Consider the following 21,988-nt stretch of genomic DNA (forward strand, 5'->3'; position numbering starts at 1 on the left):
CAAAAGTTTCAGAATCATATTCAGTGATAGCATACACTCTGACATGGGCTGATGATTTATGAGGCAGTGACTCTTTCTTATTGTTCAAAGGGCAGTCTTTTATTTTATGATCCAACTTTCTACAAGCAAAATAGACTCCAATCACCCGAAACACAAATTTGTTTCATAATTTAACTTAAAATTCACACATGATTGAGTCTTTTGTGATGACTTCCCATTTCAAATCCAAAGGTCTTGACTCTCTTGTTATTACTTTCTGATTCATTTCCAATCATATTTTTATTGCTAAACTTATCCTTATCATTCTTGCCATATATCTCCAAAAATTCTTTTCATTGTTGCCAATAATAATCAGCCTCTACTTCCAATATAAGGTAGCAAAAGAAATCTTTTGATCATTAGAACAATTTTGTATATCAAACATCTTCTCCATTTGCATCATCCATTTTTCTACCACCAATGAAATTAGGTTCATCATGCTTCTGCTGCGCCACTCTGATTGAATATCCCCGATCAATCCTTTCATTCCCCTTAATTAATCAGAAACAAATGAAATAGGAGGATCAAATGTCCTCATCATCCCTAATTCCTAAAATGCATCAAAGAAAATTTCCACCAATCACTATAGTTCATTAGACCTCAATATATTTTGCACGTCAACATATCAAATATTCCAGTAATCCTCAAACAATGCTCTGATACCACCTCTGTCACGACCCGACAAAATATCGACAATATTAAAAAAAAATTTCCAACACAACTAACCCAGGATCCAAACACACATTTGAGGTCACTAAGAAAACATTCAGATCAAAAATTTCACTTCTATAATCTACCAATTCATAACCCTGTGCAATTCATAAACATAGCACACATCACTCGATAATTCATACAATCTGAACTCGACTCATCAAAATAAAAACCACCATATAAATCCACAAGTGGGGAAATCTATGCAGTCACCACAATCATCGATTTACCATAAGTTCATATCATTACACAAATTTAATTTAACATTCCAAAACCCTATACATGAGGGATCCTTTAACTTACACAAAATCCACAGGTTTAGATTCATAGTCACATTTCATTAGATGCAAGGTAGCTTATACACAACTACATATATGCTAACAAAAGTTCTGCCCAACGTCTTCTAAACTTTCCACTGCCTCAGCCCATTCTTAACATTTAAGCAAGCGATACGCTATCCTGAAAAATTTATCAACAAACGGGGTGAGCATAAAGAGCTCAGCAAGTGACTAACATATCCATATCAAAATAGTACAATTTCCAAAGAGATACAGTTTCAAAGCACAAAGCTGAATATACGATTTCGTAGACATAATATCATTAGGAGCAGAATCACAATTGTCCTTTTAATCATACATATTTGGTTCCTGACAGATGGGGCATAGAGTAATTGGAGCATATCAGAAACAAAGGAAACATATTGGAGCTTATCAATGGCATATAAAATGTTCCAAAACACATCAACGACATATGGAACATTACGAAGCAAACTCAACAGTGAATGAAGCATTTCAGAGCATATCAAACTCATATGTCGTACAGAAGCTCAAACGTCGTCCTTGACGTTGCAATCATATCATATTTATCCAGAGCAGGAACAGAAATAACTCACCAAGACTCTGGATGTCATATTAAACATATAGAGGGTGTAGTGGGATCTCAGTCAGAATGTGATTCATCCATTTCTGAATGACCACCTGACAAAAGTCTCCCACGTCTGGGAGCTCCATCCACCCACGTCTAGGTGAAGTCAAAGGGGGCCGGCAGAGCATCGCAGGCTCTAAGCAATATCCTACATAGCGGGACCCCACATAGCGGGCAAATAAGCGCATACCAGAATATCCCACATAGCGGGACCCCACATAGCGGGCAAATCAGCGCATACCCTTTACCATTTCTGGCAAAGGTCCAAACCATCCCACACACCAGAGTACAAGAAGGCGGTTTCAACAAAATGCAGCATATAACGGAAGCACACGCGGAACAACCAAACGTACATGTGCCTTTTCAAAAACAATGTGATGCAAGGAACAAATCTCTCACAAAAGTATTCATTTTAGGGAAAGAATTGAAAGCAAGAGTGTACAGGGATTCCAAGCAATCATAACCAGCTCAATTCCAATAAGAAGGTTAGGCGAATTCAAGTATCCAAAGGAAATGGAACAGAATACGCGAAATCGACCAAAGCTCGATTTCGGACAGAATTCCAGTGGCACACCAAACAAATATTTCAGAATAACAAATATGCTCCAATACCCATAAGAAGGCTATGGTTGAACCATATATCAGTCTATATTCGGATGGAACAGATTTCATATGAAACAGGGCTCCCAACACAGAGTTACCTCTGATTTGGTAACATAAGGTCAAAATCACAATCTCTGGTTTGCAGACTTTATAGGATCGGATTCAACAGACGATAGGGTGAGCAATTGAACTCCAAAATTTTCAAACTATATGTCAAAAGAGAGAATTTCAAGTCTAGTTTCAAATAAAATCAGTTTGGTACAAATCAGAATTTTCAACAGGGAGTTATAGGCGTTTTAGTATCGAAAGGTCAGAAATCTTGAACTCTGTTTTACAGCGTCTATAGGCTCTTTTGAAACAAATTTTTGGGTAAGTATTCGGTGTCCAAAATCTACAAAATCGGTGTCAAAAGAAAGACATACGAGTCTAATTTCAAAAAAAAATAGTTCCTGCCTGAATTCTCATTCTGTACTAAAACTTAGGGCTGAAACAGTGCTTAGGGGTCAGTTTACCGAAAACTTTCAGAATCCATAGTTCTATGTCCAAAGAGAAACATATCAGTTTCTAAATAAAAATCTTCCAACTTATTTTGAATCAACATAAAAACAGAGTCAAATACTGCTGTAGGATGGGGTTAGAACACTTGCCTTTTGAAGGTTTTGATCCAAAGATTCGAAGAAGGTGTACGCTCGAATCCTTTTTCTACTTTTCCTCCGTGTTCTCTCTCTGTTTCGTTTTGTGCTCTCATTTTCTTCCTTTCTTCGCAACTACACCACATGTCGAACATCGAGGCACAGTCACCTGCTCTCTCTTACTCTCATTCCTTCTTTTTCTTTCCTAAACGCAGCTGCCACAGTCGCCGCCGCTGCCGCTGCCACAATCGCAGCCCCTTCCACCGCACTACCTTCCTTCCTCCCTTCTCTCGCAGACATAACTGCTGCATACGCAGTCGCTGCCACTGCGGCCGCAATCCCGTCCGCAGCCCCTTTTTCCCCCTTTCCTTTCTTTTCTTTCCCAGCTGCAACTGCCGCAGTCGCAGTCGCAACCATGGCCGCAGCCACCACAGCCGCAGCCTCTTCTTTCTCCCCTGCTCTATTTCCTCTCCTTCTCTTCCAGCTGCAGCTGCCACTGCCACAGCTGCCTCTCCTTCTCCTCTTCCTCTCTTCTTCCCTTTTCCTTTCTCTTCTTCTTCCTTTCCTTCTCTTCTTTCCCAGCTGCACTGCTGCAGTCGCAGCCTCAGCCGCGGCCACAGCCTCTTCTTCCTCCCCTGCTCATCTTCCTCTCCTTCTTCTCTTCCAACTGCAGCTGCCATCGCCGCAGCCGCAGCCCCTTCTTTCCCTTCTCTTCTTCCTCTCCTTCCCTTCTTCCTTTCTCTTCCTCTTTCCCTGCCATAGCTGCAGCTACCACAGCCGCAGCCGCAGCTACTTCTTTCCCTTCTCCTCTTCCTTCTCCTTCCTTTCTTCTTCTTCTCTTCTTCTCCTTCCTCCCCTTCTTCTTCCCGGCGTCACACACACCCTCTCCTCTGTTTCCTCTGCAGGGAACAGAGGTATCACAACCTCTTCTCCTGCTTCCCCTTCTTCTTCTCTTCCTCTTCTTCTTCTTCTGCTCTTCTCCTACCCGACACCCCACACGTCTCCTCTGTTTCCACCTGCAGGAAACAGAGGTGCTGCAGCCCTAGCTGCTGCCACCTCTCGCTCCTCTCCATCTTCCCTCTCTTTTCCCTCTTCTTCTCCTTCTCTTCTTCTCCTCTTCCCTTTTCCTCCCCAAAGCCACACACCTCCTCGCTGCAGCCTTGCCGCAGCTATCCTCCTCTCTTCTTCTTCTTCTTCTTCCGCTTTCATCCTCAACGCCCCACACATCTTCTCCTCTCTTTCCACCTGTGGGAAACAGAGGTGCTGCAGCCCTAGCTGCTGCAGCTGCCTCTCTTTCTCCTCTCCATCTTCCCTCTCTTCTACTTCTTCTTTTCTTCTCTTCTCCCTCTTCTTCCTCTCTTCTTTTCCCTCTTCTTCTCTTCTCCCTCTACTTCTCTTCTTCTTCTCCCCACGCCCCACCGCCTCTCTCTGTTTCTCGAAGAAACAGAGAGAGCGTGGGAGGCGGTGGGATAAAACCGAAATTTTCGGTTTTCTTTATTTTCTTCTTTTTACAACTTAGCAGTTTAGTCCTTGAAATTTCCATATTTACATATAGGTCCCCCGATTTATAAATAAATCTTTATTAATAATTTTCAAAAGCGAGGGATATTACACTCTCCCCTCCTTAAAAGAAAATTTAGTCCTCTAAATTGATCATAACTCAATCGATGAAAAGATGGGGATTATGATATCTTTATTTCCTCCTCCTGCTCTTAAATAGTTTCATCAATACAATACAATTACATAATTATCCACGAGTGACCGAAATATTCCCCTCCTTGATCCTCAATAGACGGTAACCCGACCTTCAATCAATTTCTAAAAATACTTGCGCACCCTACAGTTAATCAAACAAGTCGTTACTCCAGAAAATACTCATTTTTTTATGGTCACCTAATTCAACTGTCTATAATCAATATAAAGCCTCAATGTTCCATCCATCTTTTTAACTAACACCGAAGCACCCCATGATGGAATATTAAGTCAGACAAAATCCTCATGTAATAGTCCTTATAGTTGCTTTTCCAATTCCACTTATTCAAATGATATCATGCTGTAGAGAGGCTTAGGTATTGGGATTGTCCCAAGGACCAAATCAAAAGCAAAATCACGTTTGGAGGTAATCCAAGTAAGTCATCCTGGGATACATTAGGCAAAGAGATAAATCATGTCCAATACTTTCAAAATAAAAGATGGGCTGATCTAATATGCAAAAAGTGATCATTTGTTATATATCAATCCATACTGGTATGATAATAAGATGGTCAATCCATACCAAGTATATTATCAAAGTTTCAAATCTCTAGGAGAACTAAATCAGCAAAAATTCAAGTTCTCCAACAAAAATCAGGCAAGAGGACCAGATTCAAGTTTGTTATCAAAGAATCTCCAATGATCGTATTTACATATAGCACATAATGTAGTGGTCTAGGTTGAATACCCAAGTGATAGGCAAAATATTCCGAATCAAATCATAGATGGGACCCATGGTCAAACAAATATTTGCATTCTTTCATAAACATGCATAATACCTTCGGTCACTAATTTCAAAAGTTTCAGAATCATATTCAGTGATAGCATACACTCTGACATGGGCTGATGATTTATGAGGCAGTGACTCTTTCTTATTGTTCAAAGGGCAGTCTTTTATTTTATGATCCAACTTTCTACAAGCAAAATAGACTCCAATCACCCGAAACACAAATTTGTTTCATAATTTAACTTAAAATTCACACATGATTGAGTCTTTTGTGATGACTTCCCATTTCAAATCCAAAGGTCTTGACTCTCTTGTTATTACTTTCTGATTCATTTCCAATCATATTTTTATTGCTAAACTTATCCTTATCATTCTTGCCATATATCTCCAAAAATTCTTTTCATTGTTGCCAATAATAATCAGCCTCTACTTCCAATATAAGGTAGCAAAAGAAATCTTTTGATCATTAGAACAATTTTGTATATCAAACATCTTCTCCATTTGCATCATCCATTTTTCTACCACCAATGAAATTAGGTTCATCATGCTTCTGCTGCGCCACTCTGATTGAATATCCCCGATCAATCCTTTCATTCCCCTTAATTAATCAGAAACAAATGAAATAGGAGGATCAAATGTCCTCATCATCCCTAATTCCTAAAATGCATCAAAGAAAATTTCCACCAATCACTATAGTTCATTAGACCTCAATATATTTTGCACGTCAACATATCAAATATTCCAGTAATCCTCAAACAATGCTCTGATACCACCTCTGTCACGACCCGACAAAATATCGACAATATTAAAAAAAAATTTCCAACACAACTAACCCAGGATCCAAACACACATTTGAGGTCACTAAGAAAACATTCAGATCAAAAATTTCACTTCTATAATCTACCAATTCATAACCCTGTGCAATTCATAAACATAGCACACATCACTCGATAATTCATACAATCTGAACTCGACTCATCAAAATAAAAACCACCATATAAATCCACAAGTGGGGAAATCTATGCAGTCACCACAATCATCGATTTACCATAAGTTCATATCATTACACAAATTTAATTTAACATTCCAAAACCCTATACATGAGGGATCCTTTAACTTACACAAAATCCACAGGTTTAGATTCATAGTCACATTTCATTAGATGCAAGGTAGCTTATACACAACTACATATATGCTAACAAAAGTTCTGCCCAACGTCTTCTAAACTTTCCACTGCCTCAGCCCATTCTTAACATTTAAGCAAGCGATACGCTATCCTGAAAAATTTATCAACAAACGGGGTGAGCATAAAGAGCTCAGCAAGTGACTAACATATCCATATCAAAATAGTACAATTTCCAAAGAGATACAGTTTCAAAGCACAAAGCTGAATATACGATTTCGTAGACATAATATCATTAGGAGCAGAATCACAATTGTCCTTTTAATCATACATATTTGGTTCCTGACAGATGGGGCATAGAGTAATTGGAGCATATCAGAAACAAAGGAAACATATTGGAGCTTATCAATGGCATATAAAATGTTCCAAAACACATCAACGACATATGGAACATTACGAAGCAAACTCAACAGTGAATGAAGCATTTCAGAGCATATCAAACTCATATGTCGTACAGAAGCTCAAACGTCGTCCTTGACGTTGCAATCATATCATATTTATCCAGAGCAGGAACAGAAATAACTCACCAAGACTCTGGATGTCATATTAAACATATAGAGGGTGTAGTGGGATCTCAGTCAGAATGTGATTCATCCATTTCTGAATGACCACCTGACAAAAGTCTCCCACGTCTGGGAGCTCCATCCACCCACGTCTAGGTGAAGTCAAAGGGGGCCGGCAGAGCATCGCAGGCTCTAAGCAATATCCTACATAGCGGGACCCCACATAGCGGGCAAATAAGCGCATACCAGAATATCCCACATAGCGGGACCCCACATAGCGGGCAAATCAGCGCATACCCTTTACCATTTCTGGCAAAGGTCCAAACCATCCCACACACCAGAGTACAAGAAGGCGGTTTCAACAAAATGCAGCATATAACGGAAGCACACGCGGAACAACCAAACGTACATGTGCCTTTTCAAAAACAATGTGATGCAAGGAACAAATCTCTCACAAAAGTATTCATTTTAGGGAAAGAATTGAAAGCAAGAGTGTACAGGGATTCCAAGCAATCATAACCAGCTCAATTCCAATAAGAAGGTTAGGCGAATTCAAGTATCCAAAGGAAATGGAACAGAATACGCGAAATCGACCAAAGCTCGATTTCGGACAGAATTCCAGTGGCACACCAAACAAATATTTCAGAATAACAAATATGCTCCAATACCCATAAGAAGGCTATGGTTGAACCATATATCAGTCTATATTCGGATGGAACAGATTTCATATGAAACAGGGCTCCCAACACAGAGTTACCTCTGATTTGGTAACATAAGGTCAAAATCACAATCTCTGGTTTGCAGACTTTATAGGATCGGATTCAACAGACGATAGGGTGAGCAATTGAACTCCAAAATTTTCAAACTATATGTCAAAAGAGAGAATTTCAAGTCTAGTTTCAAATAAAATCAGTTTGGTACAAATCAGAATTTTCAACAGGGAGTTATAGGCGTTTTAGTATCGAAAGGTCAGAAATCTTGAACTCTGTTTTACAGCGTCTATAGGCTCTTTTGAAACAAATTTTTGGGTAAGTATTCGGTGTCCAAAATCTACAAAATCGGTGTCAAAAGAAAGACATACGAGTCTAATTTCAAAAAAAAATAGTTCCTGCCTGAATTCTCATTCTGTACTAAAACTTAGGGCTGAAACAGTGCTTAGGGGTCAGTTTACCGAAAACTTTCAGAATCCATAGTTCTATGTCCAAAGAGAAACATATCAGTTTCTAAATAAAAATCTTCCAACTTATTTTGAATCAACATAAAAACAGAGTCAAATACTGCTGTAGGATGGGGTTAGAACACTTGCCTTTTGAAGGTTTTGATCCAAAGATTCGAAGAAGGTGTACGCTCGAATCCTTTTTCTACTTTTCCTCCGTGTTCTCTCTCTGTTTCGTTTTGTGCTCTCATTTTCTTCCTTTCTTCGCAACTACACCACATGTCGAACATCGAGGCACAGTCACCTGCTCTCTCTTACTCTCATTCCTTCTTTTTCTTTCCTAAACGCAGCTGCCACAGTCGCCGCCGCTGCCGCTGCCACAATCGCAGCCCCTTCCACCGCACTACCTTCCTTCCTCCCTTCTCTCGCAGACATAACTGCTGCATACGCAGTCGCTGCCACTGCGGCCGCAATCCCGTCCGCAGCCCCTTTTTCCCCCTTTCCTTTCTTTTCTTTCCCAGCTGCAACTGCCGCAGTCGCAGTCGCAACCATGGCCGCAGCCACCACAGCCGCAGCCTCTTCTTTCTCCCCTGCTCTATTTCCTCTCCTTCTCTTCCAGCTGCAGCTGCCACTGCCACAGCTGCCTCTCCTTCTCCTCTTCCTCTCTTCTTCCCTTTTCCTTTCTCTTCTTCTTCCTTTCCTTCTCTTCTTTCCCAGCTGCACTGCTGCAGTCGCAGCCTCAGCCGCGGCCACAGCCTCTTCTTCCTCCCCTGCTCATCTTCCTCTCCTTCTTCTCTTCCAACTGCAGCTGCCATCGCCGCAGCCGCAGCCCCTTCTTTCCCTTCTCTTCTTCCTCTCCTTCCCTTCTTCCTTTCTCTTCCTCTTTCCCTGCCATAGCTGCAGCTACCACAGCCGCAGCCGCAGCTACTTCTTTCCCTTCTCCTCTTCCTTCTCCTTCCTTTCTTCTTCTTCTCTTCTTCTCCTTCCTCCCCTTCTTCTTCCCGGCGTCACACACACCCTCTCCTCTGTTTCCTCTGCAGGGAACAGAGGTATCACAACCTCTTCTCCTGCTTCCCCTTCTTCTTCTCTTCCTCTTCTTCTTCTTCTGCTCTTCTCCTACCCGACACCCCACACGTCTCCTCTGTTTCCACCTGCAGGAAACAGAGGTGCTGCAGCCCTAGCTGCTGCCACCTCTCGCTCCTCTCCATCTTCCCTCTCTTTTCCCTCTTCTTCTCCTTCTCTTCTTCTCCTCTTCCCTTTTCCTCCCCAAAGCCACACACCTCCTCGCTGCAGCCTTGCCGCAGCTATCCTCCTCTCTTCTTCTTCTTCTTCTTCCGCTTTCATCCTCAACGCCCCACACATCTTCTCCTCTCTTTCCACCTGTGGGAAACAGAGGTGCTGCAGCCCTAGCTGCTGCAGCTGCCTCTCTTTCTCCTCTCCATCTTCCCTCTCTTCTACTTCTTCTTTTCTTCTCTTCTCCCTCTTCTTCCTCTCTTCTTTTCCCTCTTCTTCTCTTCTCCCTCTACTTCTCTTCTTCTTCTCCCCACGCCCCACCGCCTCTCTCTGTTTCTCGAAGAAACAGAGAGAGCGTGGGAGGCGGTGGGATAAAACCGAAATTTTCGGTTTTCTTTATTTTCTTCTTTTTACAACTTAGCAGTTTAGTCCTTGAAATTTCCATATTTACATATAGGTCCCCCGATTTATAAATAAATCTTTATTAATAATTTTCAAAAGCGAGGGATATTACACTCTCCCCTCCTTAAAAGAAAATTTAGTCCTCTAAATTGATCATAACTCAATCGATGAAAAGATGGGGATTATGATATCTTTATTTCCTCCTCCTGCTCTTAAATAGTTTCATCAATACAATACAATTACATAATTATCCACGAGTGACCGAAATATTCCCCTCCTTGATCCTCAATAGACGGTAACCCGACCTTCAATCAATTTCTAAAAATACTTGCGCACCCTACAGTTAATCAAACAAGTCGTTACTCCAGAAAATACTCATTTTTTTATGGTCACCTAATTCAACTGTCTATAATCAATATAAAGCCTCAATGTTCCATCCATCTTTTTAACTAACACCGAAGCACCCCATGATGGAATATTAAGTCAGACAAAATCCTCATGTAATAGTCCTTATAGTTGCTTTTCCAATTCCACTTATTCAAATGATATCATGCTGTAGAGAGGCTTAGGTATTGGGATTGTCCCAAGGACCAAATCAAAAGCAAAATCACGTTTGGAGGTAATCCAAGTAAGTCATCCTGGGATACATTAGGCAAAGAGATAAATCATGTCCAATACTTTCAAAATAAAAGATGGGCTGATCTAATATGCAAAAAGTGATCATTTGTTATATATCAATCCATACTGGTATGATAATAAGATGGTCAATCCATACCAAGTATATTATCAAAGTTTCAAATCTCTAGGAGAACTAAATCAGCAAAAATTCAAGTTCTCCAACAAAAATCAGGCAAGAGGACCAGATTCAAGTTTGTTATCAAAGAATCTCCAATGATCGTATTTACATATAGCACATAATGTAGTGGTCTAGGTTGAATACCCAAGTGATAGGCAAAATATTCCGAATCAAATCATAGATGGGACCCATGGTCAAACAAATATTTGCATTCTTTCATAAACATGCATAATACCTTCGGTCACTAATTTCAAAAGTTTCAGAATCATATTCAGTGATAGCATACACTCTGACATGGGCTGATGATTTATGAGGCAGTGACTCTTTCTTATTGTTCAAAGGGCAGTCTTTTATTTTATGATCCAACTTTCTACAAGCAAAATAGACTCCAATCACCCGAAACACAAATTTGTTTCATAATTTAACTTAAAATTCACACATGATTGAGTCTTTTGTGATGACTTCCCATTTCAAATCCAAAGGTCTTGACTCTCTTGTTATTACTTTCTGATTCATTTCCAATCATATTTTTATTGCTAAACTTATCCTTATCATTCTTGCCATATATCTCCAAAAATTCTTTTCATTGTTGCCAATAATAATCAGCCTCTACTTCCAATATAAGGTAGCAAAAGAAATCTTTTGATCATTAGAACAATTTTGTATATCAAACATCTTCTCCATTTGCATCATCCATTTTTCTACCACCAATGAAATTAGGTTCATCATGCTTCTGCTGCGCCACTCTGATTGAATATCCCCGATCAATCCTTTCATTCCCCTTAATTAATCAGAAACAAATGAAATAGGAGGATCAAATGTCCTCATCATCCCTAATTCCTAAAATGCATCAAAGAAAATTTCCACCAATCACTATAGTTCATTAGACCTCAATATATTTTGCACGTCAACATATCAAATATTCCAGTAATCCTCAAACAATGCTCTGATACCACCTCTGTCACGACCCGACAAAATATCGACAATATTAAAAAAAAATTTCCAACACAACTAACCCAGGATCCAAACACACATTTGAGGTCACTAAGAAAACATTCAGATCAAAAATTTCACTTCTATAATCTACCAATTCATAACCCTGTGCAATTCATAAACATAGCACACATCACTCGATAATTCATACAATCTGAACTCGACTCATCAAAATAAAAACCACCATATAAATCCACAAGTGGGGAAATCTATGCAGTCACCACAATCATCGATTTACCATAAGTTCATATCATTACACAAATTTAATTTAACATTCCAAAACCCTATACATGAGGGATCCTTTAACTTACACAAAATCCACAGGTTTAGATTCATAGTCACATTTCATTAGATGCAAGGTAGCTTATACACAACTACATATATGCTAACAAAAGTTCTGCCCAACGTCTTCTAAACTTTCCACTGCCTCAGCCCATTCTTAACATTTAAGCAAGCGATACGCTATCCTGAAAAATTTATCAACAAACGGGGTGAGCATAAAGAGCTCAGCAAGTGACTAACATATCCATATCAAAATAGTACAATTTCCAAAGAGATACAGTTTCAAAGCACAAAGCTGAATATACGATTTCGTAGACATAATATCATTAGGAGCAGAATCACAATTGTCCTTTTAATCATACATATTTGGTTCCTGACAGATGGGGCATAGAGTAATTGGAGCATATCAGAAACAAAGGAAACATATTGGAGCTTATCAATGGCATATAAAATGTTCCAAAACACATCAACGACATATGGAACATTACGAAGCAAACTCAACAGTGAATGAAGCATTTCAGAGCATATCAAACTCATATGTCGTACAGAAGCTCAAACGTCGTCCTTGACGTTGCAATCATATCATATTTATCCAGAGCAGGAACAGAAATAACTCACCAAGACTCTGGATGTCATATTAAACATATAGAGGGTGTAGTGGGATCTCAGTCAGAATGTGATTCATCCATTTCTGAATGACCACCTGACAAAAGTCTCCCACGTCTGGGAGCTCCATCCACCCACGTCTAGGTGAAGTCAAAGGGGGCCGGCAGAGCATCGCAGGCTCTAAGCAATATCCTACATAGCGGGACCCCACATAGCGGGCAAATAAGCGCATACCAGAATATCCCACATAGCGGGACCCCACATAGCGGGCAAATCAGCGCATACCCTTTACCATTTCTGGCAAAGGTCCAAACCATCCCACACACCAGAGTACAAGAAGGCGGTTTCAACAAAATGCAGCATATAACGGAAGCACACGCGGAACAACCAAACGTACATGTGCCTTTTCAAAAACAATGTGATGCAAGGAACAAATCTCTCACAAAAGTATTCATTTTAGGGAAAGAATTGAAAGCAAGAGTGTACAGGGATTCCAAGCAATCATAACCAGCTCAATTCCAATAAGAAGGTTAGGCGAATTCAAGTATCCAAAGGAAATGGAACAGAATACGCGAAATCGACCAAAGCTCGATTTCGGACAGAATTCCAGTGGCACACCAAACAAATATTTCAGAATAACAAATATGCTCCAATACCCATAAGAAGGCTATGGTTGAACCATATATCAGTCTATATTCGGATGGAACAGATTTCATATGAAACAGGGCTCCCAACACAGAGTTACCTCTGATTTGGTAACATAAGGTCAAAATCACAATCTCTGGTTTGCAGACTTTATAGGATCGGATTCAACAGACGATAGGGTGAGCAATTGAACTCCAAAATTTTCAAACTATATGTCAAAAGAGAGAATTTCAAGTCTAGTTTCAAATAAAATCAGTTTGGTACAAATCAGAATTTTCAACAGGGAGTTATAGGCGTTTTAGTATCGAAAGGTCAGAAATCTTGAACTCTGTTTTACAGCGTCTATAGGCTCTTTTGAAACAAATTTTTGGGTAAGTATTCGGTGTCCAAAATCTACAAAATCGGTGTCAAAAGAAAGACATACGAGTCTAATTTCAAAAAAAAATAGTTCCTGCCTGAATTCTCATTCTGTACTAAAACTTAGGGCTGAAACAGTGCTTAGGGGTCAGTTTACCGAAAACTTTCAGAATCCATAGTTCTATGTCCAAAGAGAAACATATCAGTTTCTAAATAAAAATCTTCCAACTTATTTTGAATCAACATAAAAACAGAGTCAAATACTGCTGTAGGATGGGGTTAGAACACTTGCCTTTTGAAGGTTTTGATCCAAAGATTCGAAGAAGGTGTACGCTCGAATCCTTTTTCTACTTTTCCTCCGTGTTCTCTCTCTGTTTCGTTTTGTGCTCTCATTTTCTTCCTTTCTTCGCAACTACACCACATGTCGAACATCGAGGCACAGTCACCTGCTCTCTCTTACTCTCATTCCTTCTTTTTCTTTCCTAAACGCAGCTGCCACAGTCGCCGCCGCTGCCGCTGCCACAATCGCAGCCCCTTCCACCGCACTACCTTCCTTCCTCCCTTCTCTCGCAGACATAACTGCTGCATACGCAGTCGCTGCCACTGCGGCCGCAATCCCGTCCGCAGCCCCTTTTTCCCCCTTTCCTTTCTTTTCTTTCCCAGCTGCAACTGCCGCAGTCGCAGTCGCAACCATGGCCGCAGCCACCACAGCCGCAGCCTCTTCTTTCTCCCCTGCTCTATTTCCTCTCCTTCTCTTCCAGCTGCAGCTGCCACTGCCACAGCTGCCTCTCCTTCTCCTCTTCCTCTCTTCTTCCCTTTTCCTTTCTCTTCTTCTTCCTTTCCTTCTCTTCTTTCCCAGCTGCACTGCTGCAGTCGCAGCCTCAGCCGCGGCCACAGCCTCTTCTTCCTCCCCTGCTCATCTTCCTCTCCTTCTTCTCTTCCAACTGCAGCTGCCATCGCCGCAGCCGCAGCCCCTTCTTTCCCTTCTCTTCTTCCTCTCCTTCCCTTCTTCCTTTCTCTTCCTCTTTCCCTGCCATAGCTGCAGCTACCACAGCCGCAGCCGCAGCTACTTCTTTCCCTTCTCCTCTTCCTTCTCCTTCCTTTCTTCTTCTTCTCTTCTTCTCCTTCCTCCCCTTCTTCTTCCCGGCGTCACACACACCCTCTCCTCTGTTTCCTCTGCAGGGAACAGAGGTATCACAACCTCTTCTCCTGCTTCCCCTTCTTCTTCTCTTCCTCTTCTTCTTCTTCTGCTCTTCTCCTACCCGACACCCCACACGTCTCCTCTGTTTCCACCTGCAGGAAACAGAGGTGCTGCAGCCCTAGCTGCTGCCACCTCTCGCTCCTCTCCATCTTCCCTCTCTTTTCCCTCTTCTTCTCCTTCTCTTCTTCTCCTCTTCCCTTTTCCTCCCCAAAGCCACACACCTCCTCGCTGCAGCCTTGCCGCAGCTATCCTCCTCTCTTCTTCTTCTTCTTCTTCCGCTTTCATCCTCAACGCCCCACACATCTTCTCCTCTCTTTCCACCTGTGGGAAACAGAGGTGCTGCAGCCCTAGCTGCTGCAGCTGCCTCTCTTTCTCCTCTCCATCTTCCCTCTCTTCTACTTCTTCTTTTCTTCTCTTCTCCCTCTTCTTCCTCTCTTCTTTTCCCTCTTCTTCTCTTCTCCCTCTACTTCTCTTCTTCTTCTCCCCACGCCCCACCGCCTCTCTCTGTTTCTCGAAGAAACAGAGAGAGCGTGGGAGGCGGTGGGATAAAACCGAAATTTTCGGTTTTCTTTATTTTCTTCTTTTTACAACTTAGCAGTTTAGTCCTTGAAATTTCCATATTTACATATAGGTCCCCCGATTTATAAATAAATCTTTATTAATAATTTTCAAAAGCGAGGGATATTACACTCTCCCCTCCTTAAAAGAAAATTTAGTCCTCTAAATTGATCATAACTCAATCGATGAAAAGATGGGGATTATGATATCTTTATTTCCTCCTCCTGCTCTTAAATAGTTTCATCAATACAATACAATTACATAATTATCCACGAGTGACCGAAATATTCCCCTCCTTGATCCTCAATAGACGGTAACCCGACCTTCAATCAATTTCTAAAAATACTTGCGCACCCTACAGTTAATCAAACAAGTCGTTACTCCAGAAAATACTCATTTTTTTATGGTCACCTAATTCAACTGTCTATAATCAATATAAAGCCTCAATGTTCCATCCATCTTTTTAACTAACACCGAAGCACCCCATGATGGAATATTAAGTCAGACAAAATCCTCATGTAATAGTCCTTATAGTTGCTTTTCCAATTCCACTTATTCAAATGATATCATGCTGTAGAGAGGCTTAGGTATTGGGATTGTCCCAAGGACCAAATCAAAAGCAAAATCACGTTTGGAGGTAATCCAAGTAAGTCATCCTGGGATACATTAGGCAAAGAGATAAATCATGTCCAATACTTTCAAAATAAAAGATGGGCTGATCTAATATGCAAAAAGTGATCATTTGTTATATATCAATCCATACTGGTATGATAATAAGATGGTCAATCCATACCAAGTATATTATCAAAGTTTCAAATCTCTAGGAGAACTAAATCAGCAAAAATTCAAGTTCTCCAACAAAAATCAGGCAAGAGGACCAGATTCAAGTTTGTTATCAAAGAATCTCCAATGATCGTATTTACATATAGCACATAATGTAGTGGTCTAGGTTGAATACCCAAGTGATAGGCAAAATATTCCGAATCAAATCATAGATGGGACCCATGGTCAAACAAATATTTGCATTCTTTCATAAACATGCATAATACCTTCGGTCACTAATTTCAAAAGTTTCAGAATCATATTCAGTGATAGCATACACTCTGACATGGGCTGATGATTTATGAGGCAGTGACTCTTTCTTATTGTTCAAAGGGCAGTCTTTTATTTTATGATCCAACTTTCTACAAGCAAAATAGACTCCAATCACCCGAAACACAAATTTGTTTCATAATTTAACTTAAAATTCACACATGATTGAGTCTTTTGTGATGACTTCCCATTTCAAATCCAAAGGTCTTGACTCTCTTGTTATTACTTTCTGATTCATTTCCAATCATATTTTTATTGCTAAACTTATCCTTATCATTCTTGCCATATATCTCCAAAAATTCTTTTCATTGTTGCCAATAATAATCAGCCTCTACTTCCAATATAAGGTAGCAAAAGAAATCTTTTGATCATTAGAACAATTTTGTATATCAAACATCTTCTCCATTTGCATCATCCATTTTTCTACCACCAATGAAATTAGGTTCATCATGCTTCTGCTGCGCCACTCTGATTGAATATCCCCGATCAATCCTTTCATTCCCCTTAATTAATCAGAAACAAATGAAATAGGAGGATCAAATGTCCTCATCATCCCTAATTCCTAAAATGCATCAAAGAAAATTTCCACCAATCACTATAGTTCATTAGACCTCAATATATTTTGCACGTCAACATATCAAATATTCCAGTAATCCTCAAACAATGCTCTGATACCACCTCTGTCACGACCCGACAAAATATCGACAATATTAAAAAAAATTTTCCAACACAACTAACCCAGGATCCAAACACACATTTGAGGTCACTAAGAAAACATTCAGATCAAAAATTTCACTTCTATAATCTACCAATTCATAACCCTGTGCAATTCATAAACATAGCACACATCACTCGATAATTCATACAATCTGAACTCGACTCATCAAAATAAAAACCACCATATAAATCCACAAGTGGGGAAATCTATGCAGTCACCACAATCATCGATTTACCATAAGTTCATATCATTACACAAATTTAATTTAACATTCCAAAACCCTATACATGAGGGATCCTTTAACTTACACAAAATCCACAGGTTTAGATTCATAGTCACATTTCATTAGATGCAAGGTAGCTTATACACAACTACATATATGCTAACAAAAGTTCTGCCCAACGTCTTCTAAACTTTCCACTGCCTCAGCCCATTCTTAACATTTAAGCAAGCGATACGCTATCCTGAAAAATTTATCAACAAACGGGGTGAGCATAAAGAGCTCAGCAAGTGACTAACATATCCATATCAAAATAGTACAATTTCCAAAGAGATACAGTTTCAAAGCACAAAGCTGAATATACGATTTCGTAGACATAATATCATTAGGAGCAGAATCACAATTGTCCTTTTAATCATACATATTTGGTTCCTGACAGATGGGGCATAGAGTAATTGGAGCATATCAGAAACAAAGGAAACATATTGGAGCTTATCAATGGCATATAAAATGTTCCAAAACACATCAACGACATATGGAACATTACGAAGCAAACTCAACAGTGAATGAAGCATTTCAGAGCATATCAAACTCATATGTCGTACAGAAGCTCAAACGTCGTCCTTGACGTTGCAATCATATCATATTTATCCAGAGCAGGAACAGAAATAACTCACCAAGACTCTGGATGTCATATTAAACATATAGAGGGTGTAGTGGGATCTCAGTCAGAATGTGATTCATCCATTTCTGAATGACCACCTGACAAAAGTCTCCCACGTCTGGGAGCTCCATCCACCCACGTCTAGGTGAAGTCAAAGGGGGCCGGCAGAGCATCGCAGGCTCTAAGCAATATCCTACATAGCGGGACCCCACATAGCGGGCAAATAAGCGCATACCAGAATATCCCACATAGCGGGACCCCACATAGCGGGCAAATCAGCGCATACCCTTTACCATTTCTGGCAAAGGTCCAAACCATCCCACACACCAGAGTACAAGAAGGCGGTTTCAACAAAATGCAGCATATAACGGAAGCACACGCGGAACAACCAAACGTACATGTGCCTTTTCAAAAACAATGTGATGCAAGGAACAAATCTCTCACAAAAGTATTCATTTTAGGGAAAGAATTGAAAGCAAGAGTGTACAGGGATTCCAAGCAATCATAACCAGCTCAATTCCAATAAGAAGGTTAGGCGAATTCAAGTATCCAAAGGAAATGGAACAGAATACGCGAAATCGACCAAAGCTCGATTTCGGACAGAATTCCAGTGGCACACCAAACAAATATTTCAGAATAACAAATATGCTCCAATACCCATAAGAAGGCTATGGTTGAACCATATATCAGTCTATATTCGGATGGAACAGATTTCATATGAAACAGGGCTCCCAACACAGAGTTACCTCTGATTTGGTAACATAAGGTCAAAATCACAATCTCTGGTTTGCAGACTTTATAGGATCGGATTCAACAGACGATAGGGTGAGCAATTGAACTCCAAAATTTTCAAACTATATGTCAAAAGAGAGAATTTCAAGTCTAGTTTCAAATAAAATCAGTTTGGTACAAATCAGAATTTTCAACAGGGAGTTATAGGCGTTTTAGTATCGAAAGGTCAGAAATCTTGAACTCTGTTTTACAGCGTCTATAGGCTCTTTTGAAACAAATTTTTGGGTAAGTATTCGGTGTCCAAAATCTACAAAATCGGTGTCAAAAGAAAGACATACGAGTCTAATTTCAAAAAAAAATAGTTCCTGCCTGAATTCTCATTCTGTACTAAAACTTAGGGCTGAAACAGTGCTTAGGGGTCAGTTTACCGAAAACTTTCAGAATCCATAGTTCTATGTCCAAAGAGAAACATATCAGTTTCTAAATAAAAATCTTCCAACTTATTTTGAATCAACATAAAAACAGAGTCAAATACTGCTGTAGGATGGGGTTAGAACACTTGCCTTTTGAAGGTTTTGATCCAAAGATTCGAAGAAGGTGTACGCTCGAATCCTTTTTCTACTTTTCCTCCGTGTTCTCTCTCTGTTTCGTTTTGTGCTCTCATTTTCTTCCTTTCTTCGCAACTACACCACATGTCGAACATCGAGGCACAGTCACCTGCTCTCTCTTACTCTCATTCCTTCTTTTTCTTTCCTAAACGCAGCTGCCACAGTCGCCGCCGCTGCCGCTGCCACAATCGCAGCCCCTTCCACCGCACTACCTTCCTTCCTCCCTTCTCTCGCAGACATAACTGCTGCATACGCAGTCGCTGCCACTGCGGCCGCAATCCCGTCCGCAGCCCCTTTTTCCCCCTTTCCTTTCTTTTCTTTCCCAGCTGCAACTGCCGCAGTCGCAGTCGCAACCATGGCCGCAGCCACCACAGCCGCAGCCTCTTCTTTCTCCCCTGCTCTATTTCCTCTCCTTCTCTTCCAGCTGCAGCTGCCACTGCCACAGCTGCCTCTCCTTCTCCTCTTCCTCTCTTCTTCCCTTTTCCTTTCTCTTCTTCTTCCTTTCCTTCTCTTCTTTCCCAGCTGCACTGCTGCAGTCGCAGCCTCAGCCGCGGCCACAGCCTCTTCTTCCTCCCCTGCTCATCTTCCTCTCCTTCTTCTCTTCCAACTGCAGCTGCCATCGCCGCAGCCGCAGCCCCTTCTTTCCCTTCTCTTCTTCCTCTCCTTCCCTTCTTCCTTTCTCTTCCTCTTTCCCTGCCATAGCTGCAGCTACCACAGCCGCAGCCGCAGCTACTTCTTTCCCTTCTCCTCTTCCTTCTCCTTCCTTTCTTCTTCTTCTCTTCTTCTCCTTCCTCCCCTTCTTCTTCCCGGCGTCACACACACCCTCTCCTCTGTTTCCTCTGCAGGGAACAGAGGTATCACAACCTCTTCTCCTGCTTCCCCTTCTTCTTCTCTTCCTCTTCTTCTTCTTCTGCTCTTCTCCTACCCGACACCCCACACGTCTCCTCTGTTTCCACCTGCAGGAAACAGAGGTGCTGCAGCCCTAGCTGCTGCCACCTCTCGCTCCTCTCCATCTTCCCTCTCTTTTCCCTCTTCTTCTCCTTCTCTTCTTCTCCTCTTCCCTTTTCCTCCCCAAAGCCACACACCTCCTCGCTGCAGCCTTGCCGCAGCTATCCTCCTCTCTTCTTCTTCTTCTTCTTCCGCTTTCATCCTCAACGCCCCACACATCTTCTCCTCTCTTTCCACCTGTGGGAAACAGAGGTGCTGCAGCCCTAGCTGCTGCAGCTGCCTCTCTTTCTCCTCTCCATCTTCCCTCTCTTCTACTTCTTCTTTTCTTCTCTTCTCCCTCTTCTTCCTCTCTTCTTTTCCCTCTTCTTCTCTTCTCCCTCTACTTCTCTTCTTCTTCTCCCCACGCCCCACCGCCTCTCTCTGTTTCTCGAAGAAACAGAGAGAGCGTGGGAGGCGGTGGGATAAAACCGAAATTTTCGGTTTTCTTTATTTTCTTCTTTTTACAACTTAGCAGTTTAGTCCTTGAAATTTCCATATTTACATATAGGTCCCCCGATTTATAAATAAATCTTTATTAATAATTTTCAAAAGCGAGGGATATTACACTCTCCCCTCCTTAAAAGAAAATTTAGTCCTCTAAATTGATCATAACTCAATCGATGAAAAGATGGGGATTATGATATCTTTATTTCCTCCTCCTGCTCTTAAATAGTTTCATCAATACAATACAATTACATAATTATCCACGAGTGACCGAAATATTCCCCTCCTTGATCCTCAATAGACGGTAACCCGACCTTCAATCAATTTCTAAAAATACTTGCGCACCCTACAGTTAATCAAACAAGTCGTTACTCCAGAAAATACTCATTTTTTTATGGTCACCTAATTCAACTGTCTATAATCAATATAAAGCCTCAATGTTCCATCCATCTTTTTAACTAACACCGAAGCACCCCATGATGGAATATTAAGTCAGACAAAATCCTCATGTAATAGTCCTTATAGTTGCTTTTCCAATTCCACTTATTCAAATGATATCATGCTGTAGAGAGGCTTAGGTATTGGGATTGTCCCAAGGACCAAATCAAAAGCAAAATCACGTTTGGAGGTAATCCAAGTAAGTCATCCTGGGATACATTAGGCAAAGAGATAAATCATGTCCAATACTTTCAAAATAAAAGATGGGCTGATCTAATATGCAAAAAGTGATCATTTGTTATATATCAATCCATACTGGTATGATAATAAGATGGTCAATCCATACCAAGTATATTATCAAAGTTTCAAATCTCTAGGAGAACTAAATCAGCAAAAATTCAAGTTCTCCAACAAAAATCAGGCAAGAGGACCAGATTCAAGTTTGTTATCAAAGAATCTCCAATGATCGTATTTACATATAGCACATAATGTAGTGGTCTAGGTTGAATACCCAAGTGATAGGCAAAATATTCCGAATCAAATCATAGATGGGACCCATGGTCAAACAAATATTTGCATTCTTTCATAAACATGCATAATACCTTCGGTCACTAATTTCAAAAGTTTCAGAATCATATTCAGTGATAGCATACACTCTGACATGGGCTGATGATTTATGAGGCAGTGACTCTTTCTTATTGTTCAAAGGGCAGTCTTTTATTTTATGATCCAACTTTCTACAAGCAAAATAGACTCCAATCACCCGAAACACAAATTTGTTT

Source organism: Musa acuminata, chromosome BXJ3-8, assembly GCF_036884655.1.
Source record: "Musa acuminata AAA Group cultivar baxijiao chromosome BXJ3-8, Cavendish_Baxijiao_AAA, whole genome shotgun sequence".
Classification (NCBI taxonomy): Eukaryota; Viridiplantae; Streptophyta; class Magnoliopsida; order Zingiberales; family Musaceae; genus Musa; species Musa acuminata.